Source organism: Urocitellus parryii, chromosome 3, assembly GCF_045843805.1.
Source record: "Urocitellus parryii isolate mUroPar1 chromosome 3, mUroPar1.hap1, whole genome shotgun sequence".
NCBI lineage: Eukaryota > Metazoa > Chordata > Mammalia > Rodentia > Sciuridae > Urocitellus > Urocitellus parryii.
This window is the reverse complement of record NC_135533.1, coordinates 151,830,631-151,848,248: the sequence shown is the minus strand read 5'-3', so window position 1 is coordinate 151,848,248 and position 17,618 is coordinate 151,830,631.

Sequence of the window (17,618 nt, the reverse complement as noted above, 5' to 3'; positions counted from 1 at the left end):
ATCACAAAGTAAGGCAGAGGGCATCTGTGAAAAGACATGAGCTTTGTATGAGGGATTTCTCAGGTACAATTTGATGACATGCACAAAATTCTTTTTCTATCAAGGAAAAGTGCCACTGAAGAAAATGCTCACTACAATCATTTGACAATGGTTGTTCTCATATATGAATGTCATCTTGAATCATTCTCACAGGGAATAGATGAGCAGTTGTAATTCCACCACCTATGAGTCACCTATAATGAACACTGTCATATTTTCATGCAGGAATTTGAATTAAAAGGAATAAAACAACACTTATATCTTAGACAAAGAAGGGTCACATTACCTCAGCAACAGAATTTTGTTGGTCTCCTCCCAAATCAACAGATACCACCTCCATGATGACTTTATAGCAATCTAGGGAAATATAGAGTAACTGTCAGTATATCGTTTTGCTGAAGAAACACTCCAGGGGCTTCTTAACTGTGGACATGGGTCTAGAGTGTATGGAGATGGTTGTTTAACACACACAGGCTCAATTACTGCTGGAACATGACTGTTTCTGAATGGCAAGAGAAGGAGCATAGCAGGAAACAAAACAAAATAGACAAAAAATGGAAGGAACTACAATGAGAAATTAAATATTCTACTGTTACACTAGAAGGTTTCAGTATTCCTTTATAACACTTGACAGATCCATCAGGAAGTAAAGAAAAAGTATACTTTTGAATCAATCATTTCTGTTATGGGTCAAATTACTTCCATGCAAATACATGTTTAAGTTCTAAACATGGTTAAGTTAGAACTTAAACAGTACCTCCAAATTTTACTGGGTTTGAAATGAGAGTCATTGTGATCTTAGCAATTAAAAGTATCCTCTTTGAACAGGGTGGACCCATTCTCCAAATAGGGCATCTGTTCTCATGAAGATGGGGCTCATTCATGAGAGACTAATGCCATGTGATGATGCAAGCAGAGAGTAAAGTGTTGCAGTTGAAAACAAAGCAGATCAAGGATGGCCACCAAACCAGTAACAGTTAAGATTGGGCAGAAAAAAATCCTTCCTTAAAGTTTTCAGAAGTAGCATGTTTCTGCTAACAGGTCAATGTGGGATTCCTAGGGAATAGAGCTCTAAGATAGTACACTTGCATTACTTCAACCCAAGAAAGCTGGTACTTAGACATGGCAACCCTAGGAATTTACCAAAACCATTATCAATCACATAGATCTATTTGGCATTTGCACAAATACTTCATACAACAGTGAGAGAATAAAATTTGTTTTCAAGTTACATGAGGTATTCATCAAGATGAAATATATTTTGGCCCCAAACATTCCTTGGCATGTTGAGAAATTGTGCAAATTTGCTGTCAGGAGAAGAGAAGTTGGCAAATTGGAGGAAGGATGCACCCACGACAGTTCTTCAGTGCCAGACTTAGAAGGCAAGAAGACTGCTTCTCAGTGAGAGGGGAACTAAAGGAAGTCACCAAAACTTAATAGTGAATGGAAAAAAATCATACAGGCATATAAAGTCAAAAACTCAAGCAAAAGAAATAATACATTACAAGACAGAAGCAAATTTAAGATAGAGAGAACCTTTATTTCTTGCAGCTCCACAACCTGTAATGCAAACAGCGTGAATACTCCTTCCTCTCAGGTGGGCAAAAGAGGGGTTTCACTAAAACTCAATAGTGGACACTCAGGGAGTATCAGAGAATCAGAAACTTGGCTACATTAAACAAAGACAAAAAAAGAAAGTACATTGGATCCAAGCTGATTGTGGCAGCAGCAGCAGCAGCAGGAATAGTGGCACAGCTAGATCACAGAAAGAGGGAAAATGCACAGAAATAAAACAGATTCAGTGTGAAAATCCTGAGATCACAGAGGCAACGTTTTCTTGGCTGAAGAAGAGGCTTCTTTGCACTGCACATTGTACATGAAGGGAGATCTGTGATTCCTGCTGTCCTAAGAGAGCAAGGCAGGAGCCACCTTGACACAGCCAAGCTGATGATGCCACTGCAGGAGCCAGGAGCTGGGAGATCTGAGCAGGCAGGCAAACATGGACCTGAAAGGCACCTGCCACAGCACCTAGGCTTTGCCTGGCTGAGCTACAGCAAAAGGCATGGAGAGCATTCTCCCCAGGGGAACTCAAGTCAGAGATGGGCAGGAAAGCTCTGGTCCTTTCCTCCTTGAGTCTGGTGCCTCCCAGGACCAGCTGAAGGGGATTGAGAATTTGAAGGAGCTGGTGTAAAAATGGGCTGCTGTGAATAGCTGCCCAGACCATAAGCCCAGGAAGCATGGAAAGGTTGCTCCATGGGCAGCAGAGTGGGTGGGGGGGAAGCTGACTAGCACACCCATAGTTGGAATTAAGAACAAGATTCATAAAATAGATGTAGAAAGCTAATGAATAAAAAGGAGAAACAATTCATTTCAAAAACAAAGGAGAAACCTGGAATAGGAGGAACTTTGTTTCAATATTATAAAAGCCATATATGAGATATCCAAAGCACATCACACAGAACAGAGATAAAAATGAATGGTCTTCCTCAAATATCAAGAACAAGAAAAGAATGTCTACTTCTGCCAATTTTATTCAATGTTTTTTTCTGAAGTAATGTCAGCACAATCAGGCAAAAGTAGGAAATTAATAGGATACAATAAGAAAAATTCAAATTGTCCACATTACCTGGTGACACGATTCTATATTTAGAAGGCCCAGAAATTTTCACCAGAAGAATTCTAGAACTAATAAATTTAGCAATGTAGCAGGATAAAAGATCAACACAAATAAATCAATATTGTCACTATACTCCAACATTGATGCAACTGATATAGAATTCAAGAAAACCATTTCCTTTATAATAATATAAAAAAGGCCCTGGGGATAAATCTACCAAACAGGATATAAGATCTCTACAACAAAAACTATAGAACACTGAAAAAGAAATGGAAGAAGACCTCAGAAGGGGCAAAGAAGTTCTGTGTTCTTGGATAGGCAAAATTAATATTGTCAAAGTGGCCATAATATCAACAGCAATATCCAGGTTCAATGAATTCTATACAATCGCCTTCAAACTACAAATGATATTCCTTACAGTATTGAAAAACCAACCCTGAAATTCATTTGAGATGATGATGATGATAACAATAGTAATAATAATAATATTATTATATTAATTATTATATTTATTATTATTTTATAATATTAATAACAACTATTTGGCAAAGCAATTCTGAGCAAGAAAATGTAATAACCAATCTTATATTTTACTACAGAGATGAGTAGCAAAAACAGTATCTTATTGAACTGAAAATAGATATGAAGATCCTTGAATAGAATATACCACACAGAGACAACCCACCTGATACTTACATCCACCTGATACCAGACAACAGCACCAAAATATATGTTAGAGAGGAGATTATGTTTTAAACCAATAGTGCTGGGAAAACTGGATAAGCATAGAAATACCCGGAAGGATAGGAGAAAGAAGGTACACTGACACAATGTTGGTGGGTCTGTAAATTATTATGACAACTCTGGAAAGCAATGTGCAGATTCCTGAAAAGCACAAGAGTGGAACTCATAGGACTCAGCTATTACACTCCCTCCCTGCTTATTCTATAGAACTACAAGTCAGCATACTATAGTGATACAATCACTTCAATGTTTGTAGCATTCACCATAAATACATTGTATGATCAACCCAGATGTCCATCAACAGTTGAAAGAATCAAGTGCACAAAATTAAAAGGTAGCTAGATCTTTACTTCTGGAGCTATAGCACTGCTGAATGACTCAAAGCATGTAAATTTGTAGATGTTAAATAAAAGAAGAATCGGAACTCTGAATCAACTAGAATCATTATTGCAGAATGGACACAATTTCAGGATTTCCACAGTACCTTTGTTGGACTTTTCATTTGACACAACACTGTTTGGTGGCCAGAGGCGGACTCCTCTGGACCAAGGCCTGCGTAAGTCTTCCGCTTTGGGGGGTTTCTTCCAACATGGGAGGCAACAGCCTGGGAAATGTGATAAAACAGAGCTGTTGACAAGATGCTAGCAAGAAAACACAGGGTCATCAATAATAATTCAAATAACAGTTCAACCAGTTTTAATTGATAAGTGATCATTGTAAATATCTGGGGGTATAATTTGAGCTTTGAATTCAAGTATATATTTATACACTAATAGCATGCCCAGAAACTTAAATATTTCTTGTATTTTTTTGCTCTGTCATTTTCAACAAGAAGAGGTGATGATTATGTTATCAGAAATAGGCCTAGGACACAAAGATAAATGCTGTATAATATCACTGTTTTGTGGAAACTGAAAAATTGATCATAGAAGGTGAGAGTAGAGTATTAGTCAGCAGAGCAGGGGGGACAATGTTACAATTGAATATTAGAAAAAAAAAGTTCTGATGTATTTTTTGCAGTCTGTTAACAGAGTTAAAAATAATAAAATCTGAGTCTCAGGTTGGGGCTCATTTGGAGAGTGCTTGCCTTGCATGTGTGAGGCACGGGGTTTGATTCCCAGCACCACATTTAAATAAATAAATAAATAAAGGTCCACGGATAACTCATAAAAATTTTTTAAAAATAACAAAAATTATGTTTAATAAATTTTGAAGGAGGGATTTGAATGTTATTAGATTTCACACTACTGAGTTCATTTTTCATCATTGGTGCAGCAAAGCACCCAAGTCATATTGAGCTTTAGGATAACATTGCAATGTGTGAGGTCTACAACCCAACACAATATTGTGTGGTCAAAAAGAATTACTAAGGCGGAATCATAGAAAGGCAGAGAAAACAGTGACCATCAGCAGAGGCTGTGGTTATGTATGTGGCTTTTGTTCAAATTCTAACTCAAAAATTAAATACCTGTGCAGTTAAATAAACCCCTTCTCAATTGTTTGCAAAAAGTGTGCATCTGATCCACCTAATGGTATAAGGCTGACAATGATTACATCCATGCATTTTTAAGAGGACTAGTGCTTCATATGGGTGCTAATGTGTCCTGTCATTAAGTAGGACACTTCATTAAATGTGTGGAAAAATAAGCTCAATCGTTGACAGTGTTTGAACAGAGAGGTGTCAAACAGAGTTCATCCTCCAGGGCAATGGGTAAAGAAAGTCTATTCCTCATTCTTTACAGATGGATATCTGTAAAGCTCATGGAGAATATCTGTGACCTCCTGTGACTCCATATCAGCCTAAAGGGATGGGTGGAGCAGAGTCTGTCCACCACAATTTTGAGTTTAGGTGTTTGTAATTTAGAGATTTAATGTGACTTGCCCAGATTCACAAGAATGATGAGCAGTGGATGTGGGACAGGAATGTAGCTATTTACCTGGGACCAGAAATCCCTGAGCAATTGAGTCCTCTAGCATATATCCTAGAACCAGGAAGCCAGAACTCTTCTCAGTTCTTTTCAAATACTCCTTCCTTCAGGCCTCTTTGGCATGAGGTTTCAGTAGCAGACACCATGAAAAATGTTCAAGTTATAACCCAGGCTCCTGTCTCTTCATTACAATTACTGACTTAAAAATGATGATTTCATGCAAATGAAGCCTATCTGAAGGTCAATGGTAGAGTCCACACTTGTAGCCATCCTCCCCCAGGGTCATCTCACCCCCAGCTGCCTCCCAGTGAGCCTTCCTGATGAGCAGTTGACCATCTAAATCATCAGAGTTCTCTGGGGCTCACCAACTGTTTTGAGAACTTAGGACATTCTAAACCAACTGCCACTTGATGGCTGTGCCCAGAATGAAGTTTCCTTTTGCTTTTCCCACCTGGATGGCCTGTTAGTGGGGATTAATCAGGGAAATGAATACTCTGGGCTGATGCTTTGTTGTTTCCATGTCAGAAGCTGGCTTGCCCCATGTCTGCAGTCTAATATTCTGAGCCATCATCTGAGCAGTCGGACAACGCCTGGTTGAAATGTCATTTCTCCAGATGCACCAGCTCTGATCAGGCATATTCCTGCTCCTGGCTTTCCAAGCCTTTTCCTAGATCCTGCATGGCCAGGGGCCAGAGACTTATCTGCCTAGATGGAACCACCACTAACTCTAACCTGTGAACCTCCACCAACGGATCCTCCCCCTGTAGACCACTGAGGCCCTGATTTCCTCCATTATCAGACATCCACTCCACTGACCTCAAGGCACTGTCCTTTTTGCCTCCTTCCCAGTAGTCCCCAAACACCTGGGATCCTGTAGTCATCAACCAATTGGAAACTTTTCCTGAAATCTCAGTCCTCTTTTCTTTTACAAATGTCTTGATTTAGACTTCTCTAACATTCTTTTTAGATGTTCATATACATTGAGATGGGTTTGGTTTCTAATTGCCCTGTCATGGGATATATATTGCCTTACTTAGCATCCATATACTCTCTCTCACTTTATGTCTTCATCTCATGAAAGCAAAGTGGGTGTCCTCCTGTAATTCACTTTAAGAGCACACATGTTATTGGCATTAGGAATGGTTCATTTTCTAAATTTAGAAAAACATTTTCAGTAACCAGGTCAATAGAACAAGCAAATATATGAGTTGAGTGATAAAACAATATCACCAAATACTTAAATCTCAGGAGAGAAGATTCAGTGTTGAAGATGAAAAAATCAAGAGGAAAATATATTCAGTAAACATTAACTGCCCTTCGAAGAAACAGCCTTGAAAATATCACTGACAACATACCTTCCCCGCAGCAGTTTAGATTTCCCATGGTCGACCAAGAACTCAAAACCTCCCTAGTCTTCTCCAACCTTAACTGACACCACCTCACTCACCACACCACCTGAGTGGAAATGGAAGGTAAGATGTGCATCCCACATTACCATGGTGACTGGACAACATGGAACTTTCATTGTGAGCACATGCTACATTCTGAGCTGCTACTGTTCTCTTAGTAAGTGTATTTTCATGTCCAAGTGTGTTGTTGAATAGTTTGTGAATTGCTTCAAAAACTGAAACCTAGTCCCACATATTAATATTTCTTGTTTATGAAAATAAGTTAAATTAGGAAAAAAGGATTTACTCCCAAAATTATTTCATTGATCAAAAAATCATGGATGAAAGGGACGCATAGCTATAGTTTTGAGAATCAAAGAAGATTCCATTCTTGGTTTTTAATTCTAAACCTACACATGTCTCAATCTTTCTGAACCTCCAAACATTTGTAGATAGAAAAAGTTAAAACATCTTTTTGATTCAGAATGAAAATATATACAAAGTATTATCCTTTAAGGGTTGAAGAAATTTTCAGGAAGGAGAAATTTTAAGATCACATCCCCCTTATTTTAAATTTGAAAACAAAACTATTTTCTATTTAGTAGGATTTAATCCAGTCATTTGAATTAATCTTCCTCTTCCATGACTCCTGCTGTGGAATTCATTCTTTTGCTTCTCATCCTATCCTGTCATCTCATACCACAAAAACTCATGGTTGAACATGCACATGGTGAGGTCTACACAAACAATGTATGCAATGCCTTCACATTGTAAAAGCTATCTATGCTAAATCCAAGGCCAATATTATTACTAAATGAGAAAAAGAGAAAACATTCCCTCTAAGGACAGAAACAAGACAGGGATGCCCTCTTTGAAACTCTAGTCAGAGCAATCAGACAGATGAATGTAATTAAAGTGATTTGCATAGAATAAGAACTCAAATCATCACTATTTGCTGACAACATACTTCTGTATTTAGAAGATCCAAAAAATTCCTCCAGAAAGCTTCTAGAACCAATAAATACATTCAGCAAATTAGGATATAAAATCAATACCCATGAATCAAATGCATTTCTATATATAAGCGATGAATCCACAGCAAGAGAAAGTAGGAAAACCTCCCCATTGACTCTAGACTCAACTAAGTCGAATACTTGGGAATCAATCTAACAAAAGAAGTACAAGACCTCTACAATGAAAACTATAGAACACTAAGGAAAAAAATTGAAAAAGATCTTAGAAGATGGAAAGATTTCTCATGCTCTTGGATAGGCAGAATTAATATAGCCAAAATGGCCATACTACCAAAACTTTTACAAAGATTTAATGCAATTCCTATTAAAATCCCAAGGACATTCTTTTTTTTTTTTTAATTAAAAGCACCAGGCAAAGGCTAATGCTCTCCCACATGGGGTCTTTCCCCTGGGGTCTCTCCTGACCCTCTTTTTGGCTTTGGCTTATGCTTTCCCTCAGGGAAGTCTTTCCCTGTGGACCTTCAGGACCTTCTTTTTGCTTGGGGCTTTTTCTATCTCCCAGGTTGCATATGCCTGGGTGGTTCTCAGGATATTCTGCCTGGCCCCAGCAACTCAGGCAACTCTGGACAAGGCAACTCTGGGAACTCTGGACACACCGGTAACTCTGGACACATTGAAGAGCCATTCCCTCCAGGCACTCCACTGGAGCCCACAAGCCGGGTGGATAGGTCACTAGACTAGGCACCTGGGGTGCAACGGCTGCCACTGCTGGGGCTGTTGCTCCTGCTGATTCTGATTCCATTACTACAGGGGCTTGTAGAGATGTTGAGTATGGGCATCCCGCTGGGATTGGCACTGGATGGGGCACATACATTTTCACATGGTGTTGCATTGCCTGGAGCCAAGGACATGGGTGTCCTGGCACATAAAGCAAAGGAGCTGGGGCTGGCATCTGGGCCTCCAAATGTGGCATGCCCTGTGCTCCAGGCGCTACCACCTCTGCCTGCTCCTCTCCTTCCAGGGACCATGCCACAGCACCATGCTGTTGGGCTCCCATATCAGGTACAACCTTTGAGGGCAATGGATCTGCCAAGACTGACCTCTCAGCTTGAAGTAGCCTCTCACATAGCACTTCACGCTCATCCATTGCCTGTTGCAAGACAACCTGAGTGAAGTGCAGAAGTGCAGCTGAGTAGTAGCATCATCAGGGTCCTCATAAGGCCGCTGCAGCTCAGACACCAAAGCCCAGCAAGACGCCTCACCTTCCTCCAGTTGATCCTGCAGCAGAAAGGCACGACGCCCCTGCTGCTCCCGCTGCCTGGCCACCACTTGCACGCCCAGGTCAAGGGCACTTCAGGTGCATTCCCTCTGAGGTCTCGAGGCACCTGAGAGTCCAGCACCACAGTGTGAAGCCGCTCCTCTACCTTGTTCCAGGGATGAGAGCGAAAGGCCGTGTAGAACTCTGGGCCACCACTGTTCAGGAGAGCTTCACTGTTAATGAATCGGACCACCTCCTTGTGGAGAAAGCCACTGGCATGGTCGCCAAATTCCACTGCCATGGCTGCTGTGGGCTTTATTTCTTAATTTCATGAAAACAAGGTGGATGGCCTCCCCCTGTTTATTTATTCACTTTTCTATTAAAATATTTATTTATTTTAATTTGCTATATATGATGGCAGAATGCAATTCCTTTCATATTAGATGTAGAGAGCACCATTTGTCAAGTCTCTGGTTGTACAAAAAGTATTTTCACACCGTTCATGTCTTCATATATGTACTTATGGTAATGATGTCTAACTCATTCCACCATCATTTGTACCCCCATGCCCTCTCCATTCCCCTCCTTTCCCTTTGCCCTATCTAAAGTTCTTCCATTCCTCCCATGCCCTGCTATCATCATTATGAGTCAGAATCCTCATATCAAAGAAAGCATTTGGCCTTTGGTATTTTTGGATTGGCTTACTTCACTTAGAATTATATTCTCCTACTCCAACCATTTATTTGTAAATGCTATTATTTTATTCTCTTTTAGTTCTGAGTCATATTCCATTGTGTATATAAATAAAAGTTTCTCTGTGTATTCATCTACTGAAGGGTATCTGGTTTGGTTCCACAATTTAGCTATTATAAATTGTGCTGCTATAAACATTGATGTGTCTGTGTTCCTGTAGTAAGCTGTTTTTCTTCTAAGCCAAAGAGTGGGATAGCATGGTCAAATGGTGGTTATGTTGCAAGTTTCCATGAAATCTCCATACTTACTTCTAGATTGCTACACCAAATTACAGTCCCACAAGCAATGTATGAGTGTGCCTTTCCCCCTACATTCTGGCCAACTTTTATTATTGTTTGTAATCTTGATGGCTGCCATTCTGATGGGAGTGAGAATCTTAGAGTACTTTTGATTTGCATTATATCTCTACCAATGAATGGCAGTCTTCATATAACTAGAAAAAGAAACCACGAAGTTCATTTAGAAAAATAAGAGGCCTAGAATAGACAAAGCAATCCTCAGCAAGAAGAATGAAGCAGAAGGCATCACAATACCAGAACTTAAACTATACTGTGGAGCAACAGTAACAAAAACAGCATGGTGTTGGTACCAAAGGACACATGTGGAACAATAACACAAAAATACAAAACACAGAGATGAACCCACATAGATATACTTATAGTAGACAATGGTGCCAAAAATATACATTGGAGAAAACATAGCCTCTTCAATATATAATGCTGGGAGAACTGGAAATACATATGTAGCAAAATGACATTCAACCACTATCTTTCACCTGCACAAAAATCAACTGAAAGTGGATCAAAGATGACAGCAGAACAGAGACCATGCACCCAATAGAAGAAAAAGTTCGCTCAAATCTTCATCACATTGGCTCAGGACCTGACTTCCTGAACAAGACTTCTAAGTGCAAGAGGTAAAATAAAGAATCAATAATGGGATGCACAGACACTAAAAACTTCTTCTCAGCAAAGGAAACAAGCAATAACATGATGAGAGATTCTACAGAATGGGAAAAAGCCTTTACCACACAAACCTCAGATAGAGCACTAATCTCTAGGATATATGAAGAACTGAAAAACCGGAACACCAAAAGCCAAATAACACAATCAAAAATGGGCTAAGGAACTGAATAGACACTTCATGGAAGAAGAAATAGAACCAATCCACACACATTGGAAAAAATGTTCATCATCTCTAACAATGAAAGAAATGCAAATCAAAACTACTATAAGATGCCATCTCACTCCAGATTGACAATGTATCAAAAATATAGTCAATAACAAGTGTCATGAAGGATGTGGGAAAAAATCTACATTTATATATTGCTGGTGAGACTGCAAATTGTTCCAGCCACTATGTGAAGCAGTATGAAGATATCATAAAACTTGGACTAGAAGCACCCAGCTATCCCACTCCTCAGTTTACACCCAATGGACTTAAAATCAGCATACCAGAGTGTTGCAGCCACAGCAATGCTTAGAGTCGCTCATTTCACAATAGCTAAACTGTGGAACCAACCTAGATGCCCTTCAACAGATAAATGGAGAAAGAAAATGTGGTACATATACACTATAGAATATTATTCAACCTAAAAGAAGAATGAAATTATGGCATTTGCAGGTAAATAGATGGAACTAGAGAATATCATGCTAAGTGAAATAAGCCAATCCCCAAAATCCAAAAGCTGAAAGTTTTCTCTGATAAGCTATTGCTGATCCATAATGGGGCTGGGAGGATCAGGTAGAATCAGAAAGGCACTTTGGTTTGTGTTGAGGGAACTGAGGGGAGAAGTGGGGGCTGTGGGGATGGGAAGGGCAGTAGAATGAGACAGACATTATTACCCTGTATACATGTATGATTACACTACTGGAGGGACTCTGCCACATGTAGTGCCAGAGGAAGAAGTGGTGCTCAATTTGTGTACAATCTGTCAAAATGCATTCTACTGTTAAAAAAAAAGAAAAGAAAGAAAGAATAAAGAAAAAGACCCAGGTCTGGGAATGTGGCTCAAGCGGTAGCGCACTCACCTGGCATTCATGCAGCCCAGGTTCCATCCTCAGCACCACATACAAAAAAAGGTGTTGTGTCTGCTGAAAACTAACTAACTAACTAAATACATATTAAAAATTCTCTCTCTCTCTCTCTCTCTCTCTTTAAAAAAAAAGAAAAAGACCCCAATATTTAGAAGATAAAAAATTTATTTGGATTCTCAAAGGTCTCCCACGTCACAATCCATAAACAATTGACTCCATTCCTTAGGTCTTGAGGAAAGCCTGAACATCATGGCAGAAGAGTGTGGTGGAAGAAATCAGTTCAAGACATGATTACAAATGAATAGTTGGGTAGAGAGTATAAGAATATATCTTCAAGAGGGTTAGCTGTGAAAGAAATGAGAAGGACAGTAACTGGAATGGGCCATGGGGATAAAGGAAAGTTAAAACTTCATAAGTGCTTTTGATCTTATAGAAATGTGATTTACCTTTTTAGTATTATGTCTATCCTTCCTTCCTTCCTTTCTTTCTTTCTTTCTTTCTTTCTTTCTTTCTCTCTCTCTCTCTCTCTCTCTCTCTCCCCCTCCCTCCCTCCCTCTCCCCCCCCCTCTCTCTCTCTCTCTTTCTTTCTTTTTGGTACTGGGAATTGAACCTAGGTGTACTCTACCACTGAGCTACATTCCCAACTCTTTTTATTTTTTATTTTGAGACAGGGTCTCACTAAGTTGCAGAGGCTGGCTTTGAACTTGCAATCCTCCTGCTTCAGCCTCCCAAGTAGCTAAGATTACAGGCATAAAACACCATGCTAGGCAGGTTTTATTTAATTTTCAAGTGATAGATAGGTAAGAATTGAAAATATGTAAATATTTTTACATGTGCTAAGGAAATAAATTCATTGTCTTAACTAGATTTTCTCAGTGTAATTTTTGAGAGATTTTCTAGAAAATGAAACCTTATTTTAATATATTTCAGCTTCTGTTTGTTTTTTAGATTATTCACCGAGACATAAAACCTGAGAATATTTTAGTATCACAGTCAGGAATTATTAAGCTCTGTGATTTTGGTTTTGCATGAACACTAGCAGCTCCTGGGGACATTTATACAGACTATGTGGCCACACGCTGGTATAGAGCTCCAGAACTAGTATTAAAAGATACGTCTTGAGAAAAAATCAAAGTGATAGAGTGCCAGGGAGCCCAGCAGCCTGCAGCAGGGCCCGGAGAGCCAGGCCAACTGATTCGCGTGGCCTGCCCTGCGGCTACAGAAGGTGTGGCGCCTCAGTGAAGCCATTAATTGGCAAGCAGGGAGGTTAGGGAAGGCCATTAGGTGGAATCCCACCAGCCAAGCCCACACGGACCCTTGGGCCGAGCACGGGTTCTCAGAAGGGGAAGGAAGCGGTACAGTCCCATCCCCCACAGCGGACACTCCGCCGAGGCAGTCAGCGGCCACCATCCGGGAAAGCTGAAGGATACACCGCCACTCTCCTTCAGAGTTCGACATCAAAACAGGTCGGTGTCATTCAGCTCACCCCCCAGACAGCGGGAATTCGCATAAAATCTCTCCTAGGCTTGCCGGGAGAGGGAGTATCAAGCTGAGCCTCCATACAGGCTAGGGGGAAACCAGAGACACCTGACCTCCAACCCCTCCTCCCAGTAGCAGCCAAAAGGAAACCTGGCTAGCCAGCGCTGGGGGAGGGGCAAGCAGAAAAAATCAAAGTGATAGAGTGCCAGGGAGCCCAGCAGCCTGCAGCAGGGCCCGGAGAGCCAGGCCAACTGATTCGCGTGGCCTGCCCTGCGGCTACAGAAGGCGTGGCGCCTCAGTGAAGCCATTAATTGGCAAGCAGGGAGGTTAGGGAAGGCCATTAGGTGGAATCCCACCAGCCAAGCCCACACGGACCCTTGGGCCGAGCACGGGTTCTCAGAAGGGGAAGGAAGCGGTACAGTCCCATCCCCCACAGCGGACACTCCGCCGAGGCAGTCAGCGGCCACCATCCGGGAAAGCTGAAGGATACACCGCCACTCTCCTTCAGAGTGCAACATCAAAACAGCGGACACTCCATCCAGGCAGTCAGTGGCCACCATCCGGGAAAGCTGAAGAATACACCACCACTCTCCAACAGCTTGCAACATCAAAACAGCCAGCAGCAGGACCCCGGAGATCCAGGCCAACTGATTCGCGCGGCCTGCCCCGCAGCTACAGAAGGCGTGGCGCCTCAGAGAAGCCATTAATTAGCAAGCAGGGAGGTTAGGGACTGCCATTAGGTGGAATCCCGCCAGCCAAGCCCACCGCCCACGCCCGGAACAGGCCCAGCGATCTGCCAGCATTGTAGTCACGACACCCCAATTGGAATAGGGACAGAGCAGAGCCGCCTTCCACTCCCGGAACAGGCCCAGAGAGCCGCCAGCGTGGTAGACACGTCACCCCAATTGGAGTAGGGGCACAGCCGCCGCCCGCACCTGCAAGGGAGACTTTTCAAGTATACAAGAGCAACATAAATAAATAGGGGGTAAATTTCAAAACACAACAGTTGCACCAAGCAGAAAGAAACGCGGGCAGTATGAAAAGACAAGGAAAGAAAGGACCACAAGCAATGCAGGTCAACTCAACTTTAGAAGAGGTAATAGCTGCAACAGATGGAATATCAGACAAAGAGTTCAGGATATATATGCTTCAGATGATCTGGAGTCTCAAGGAAGACATGAGACAGCAAAATCAGACAATGAAAGATCACATTGACAAACAAATCCAGGAAGTAAAAGATCAATTTCACAGGGAGATAGAGGTAATAAAAAACAAACAAATTGAAATTCTAGAAATGCAGGAAACAATAAACCAACTTAAAAACTCAATTGAGAATACTACCAGCAGAGTAGATCACTTAGAAGAGAGAACATCAGACAATGAAGACAAAGTATTTCAACTGGAAAAGAACATAGACAGCTCAGCAAGTCTGCTAAGAAACCATGAGCAGAACATCCAAGAATTATGGGACAATATCAAAAGACCAAATTTAAGAGTCATTGGGATACAGGAAGGCACAGAGCTCCATTCCAAAGGAATAAACAGTCTATTCAGTGAAATAATACGAGAAAACTTCCCAGAATTGAAGATTGAGACAGAATCCCAAATCCTAGAAGCCTACAGGACGCCGAATGTGCAAAATCATAAGAGATCCACACCTAGACACATTATAATGAAGATGTCCAACATACAGAATAAGGAGAGAATTTTAAAAGCTGCAAGAGAAAGAAAGCAGATTACATTTAGGGGTAAACCAATCAGGATAACAGCTGATCTCTCAACACAGACTCTGAAAGCTAGAAGATCCTGGAATAACATATTTCAAACACTGAAAGACAATGGGCTCCAACCAAGAATCGTGTATCCGGCGAAATTAAGCTTCAGGTTAGAAGATGAAATTAAAACCTTCCACAATAAACAAAAGTTAAAAGAATTCGCAGCTAGAAAACCATCTCTTCAAAAAATCCTTGGCAAAACATTACAGGAAGAGGAAATGGAAAACAACATTGAAAACCAACAATGGGAGGTAGGACAGTAAAGGGGGGAAAGTAGTCAAAGAGGATAACAAATCAGGTTTAGTAACATCAATAAACAAATATGGATAGAAGAACAAACCATATCTCAATAATAACCCTAAATGTTAATGGCTTAAACTCACCAATTAAGAGACACAGGCTAGTAGAATGGATCAAAAAACAAGACCCAACAATATGCTGTCTACAGGAGACGCATTTGATAGGAAAAGATATACATAGACTGAAGGTGAAAGGTTGGGAAAAATCATATCACTCATATGGACCGCGGAAACAAGCAGGAGTGTCCATACTCATATCTAATAAAATAGATTTCAAGCCAAAGCTAATCAAAAGGGATATAGAAGGACACTTCATACTGCTCAAGGGAACCATACACCAACAAGACATAACAATCATAAATATATATGCCCCAAATAATGGTGCAGCTGTATTCATCAAGCAAACTCTTCTCAAGTTCAAGAGTCTAATAGACCAACATACAATAATCATGGGAGACTTCAACACACCTCTCTCACCACTGGACAGATCTTCCAAACAAAAGTTAAATAAGGAAACTATAGAACTCAATAACACAATTAACAACCTAGACTTAATTGACATATATAGACTATACCACCCAACATCAAGTAGCTACACTTTTTTCTCAGCAGCACATGGAACCTTCTCAAAAATAGACCATATACTATGTCACAGGGCAACTCTTAGACAATACAAAGGGGTAGAGATAATACCATGCATCTTATCTGATCATAATGGAATGAAACTGAAAATCAATGATAAAAGAAGAAAGGAAAAAGCAAGCATCACCTGGAGAATGAACAATAGGTTGCTGAGTGATCAATGGGTTTTAGAAGACATCAAGGAGGAAATTAAAAAATTCCTAGAGTTAAATGAAAACACAGACACAACATATCGGAATCTATGGGACACATTGAAAGCAGTTCTAAGAGGAAAATTCATTGCTTGGAGTTCATTCCTCAAAAAAAGAAAAAACCAACAAATAAATGATCTCATACTTCATCTCAAAATCCTAGAAAAAGAAGAGCAAAACAACAGCAAAAGAAGTAGAAGGCAAGAAATAATTAAAATCAGAGATGAAATTGAAACAAAAGAAACAATTGAAAAAATTGACAAAACTAAAAGCTGGTTCTTTGAAAAAATAAATAAAATTGACAGACCCTTAGCCATGCTAACGAAGAGAAGAAGAGAGAGAACCCAAATTACTAGCATACGGGATGAAAAAGGCAATATCACAACAGACACTTCAGAAATACAGAAGATAATCAGAAATTACTTTGAATCCTTATACTCCAATAAAATAGAAGATAGTGAAGGCATAGATAAATTCCTTGAGTCCTATGATCTGCCCAGATTGAGCCAGGAGGATATAGACAACCTAAACAGACCAATAACAATAGAGGAAATAGAAGAAACCATCAAAAGACTACCAACTAAGAAAAGCCCAGGACCGGATGGGTATACAGCAGAGTTTTACAAAACCTTTAAAGAGGAACTAACACCAATACTTTTCAAGCTATTTCAGGAAATAGAAAAAGAGGGAGAACTTCCAAATTCATTCTACGAGGCCAACATCACCCTGATTCCGAAACCAGACAAAGACACATCAAAGAAGGAAAACTACAGACCAATATCTCTAATGAACCTTGACGCAAAAATCCTCAATAAAATTCTGGCGAATCGGATTCAAATACATATCAAAAAAATTATACATCATGATCAAGTAGGATTCATCCCTGGGATGCAAGGCTGGTTTAATATACGGAAATCAATAAATGTTATTCACCACATCAATAGACTTAAAAATAAGAACCATATGATCATCTCAATAGATGCAGAAAAAGCATTCGACAAAGTACAGCATCCCTTTATGTTCAAAACGCTAGAAAAATTAGGGATAACAGGATCATACCTCAACATTGTAAAAGCAATCTATGATAAGCCACAGGCCAGCATCATTCTGAATGGAGAAAAATTGAAGGCATTCCCTCTAAGATCTGGTACAAGACAGGGATGCCCTCTCTCACCACTTCTGTTCAACATAGTCCTCGAAACACTGGCCAGAGCAATTAGACAGTCAAAAGAAATTAAAGGCATAAAAATAGGAAAAGAAGAACTTAAATTATCACTATTTGCAGATGATATGATTCTATACCTAGCAGACCCAAAAGGGTCTACAAAGAAGCTATTAGAGCTAATAAATGAATTCAGCAAAGTGGCAGGATATAAGATCAACACGCATAAATCAAAGGCGTTCCTGTATATGAGCGACAAATCCTCTGAAACGGAAATGAGGACAACTACTCCATTCACAATATCCCCCCAAAAAATAAAATACTTGGGAATCA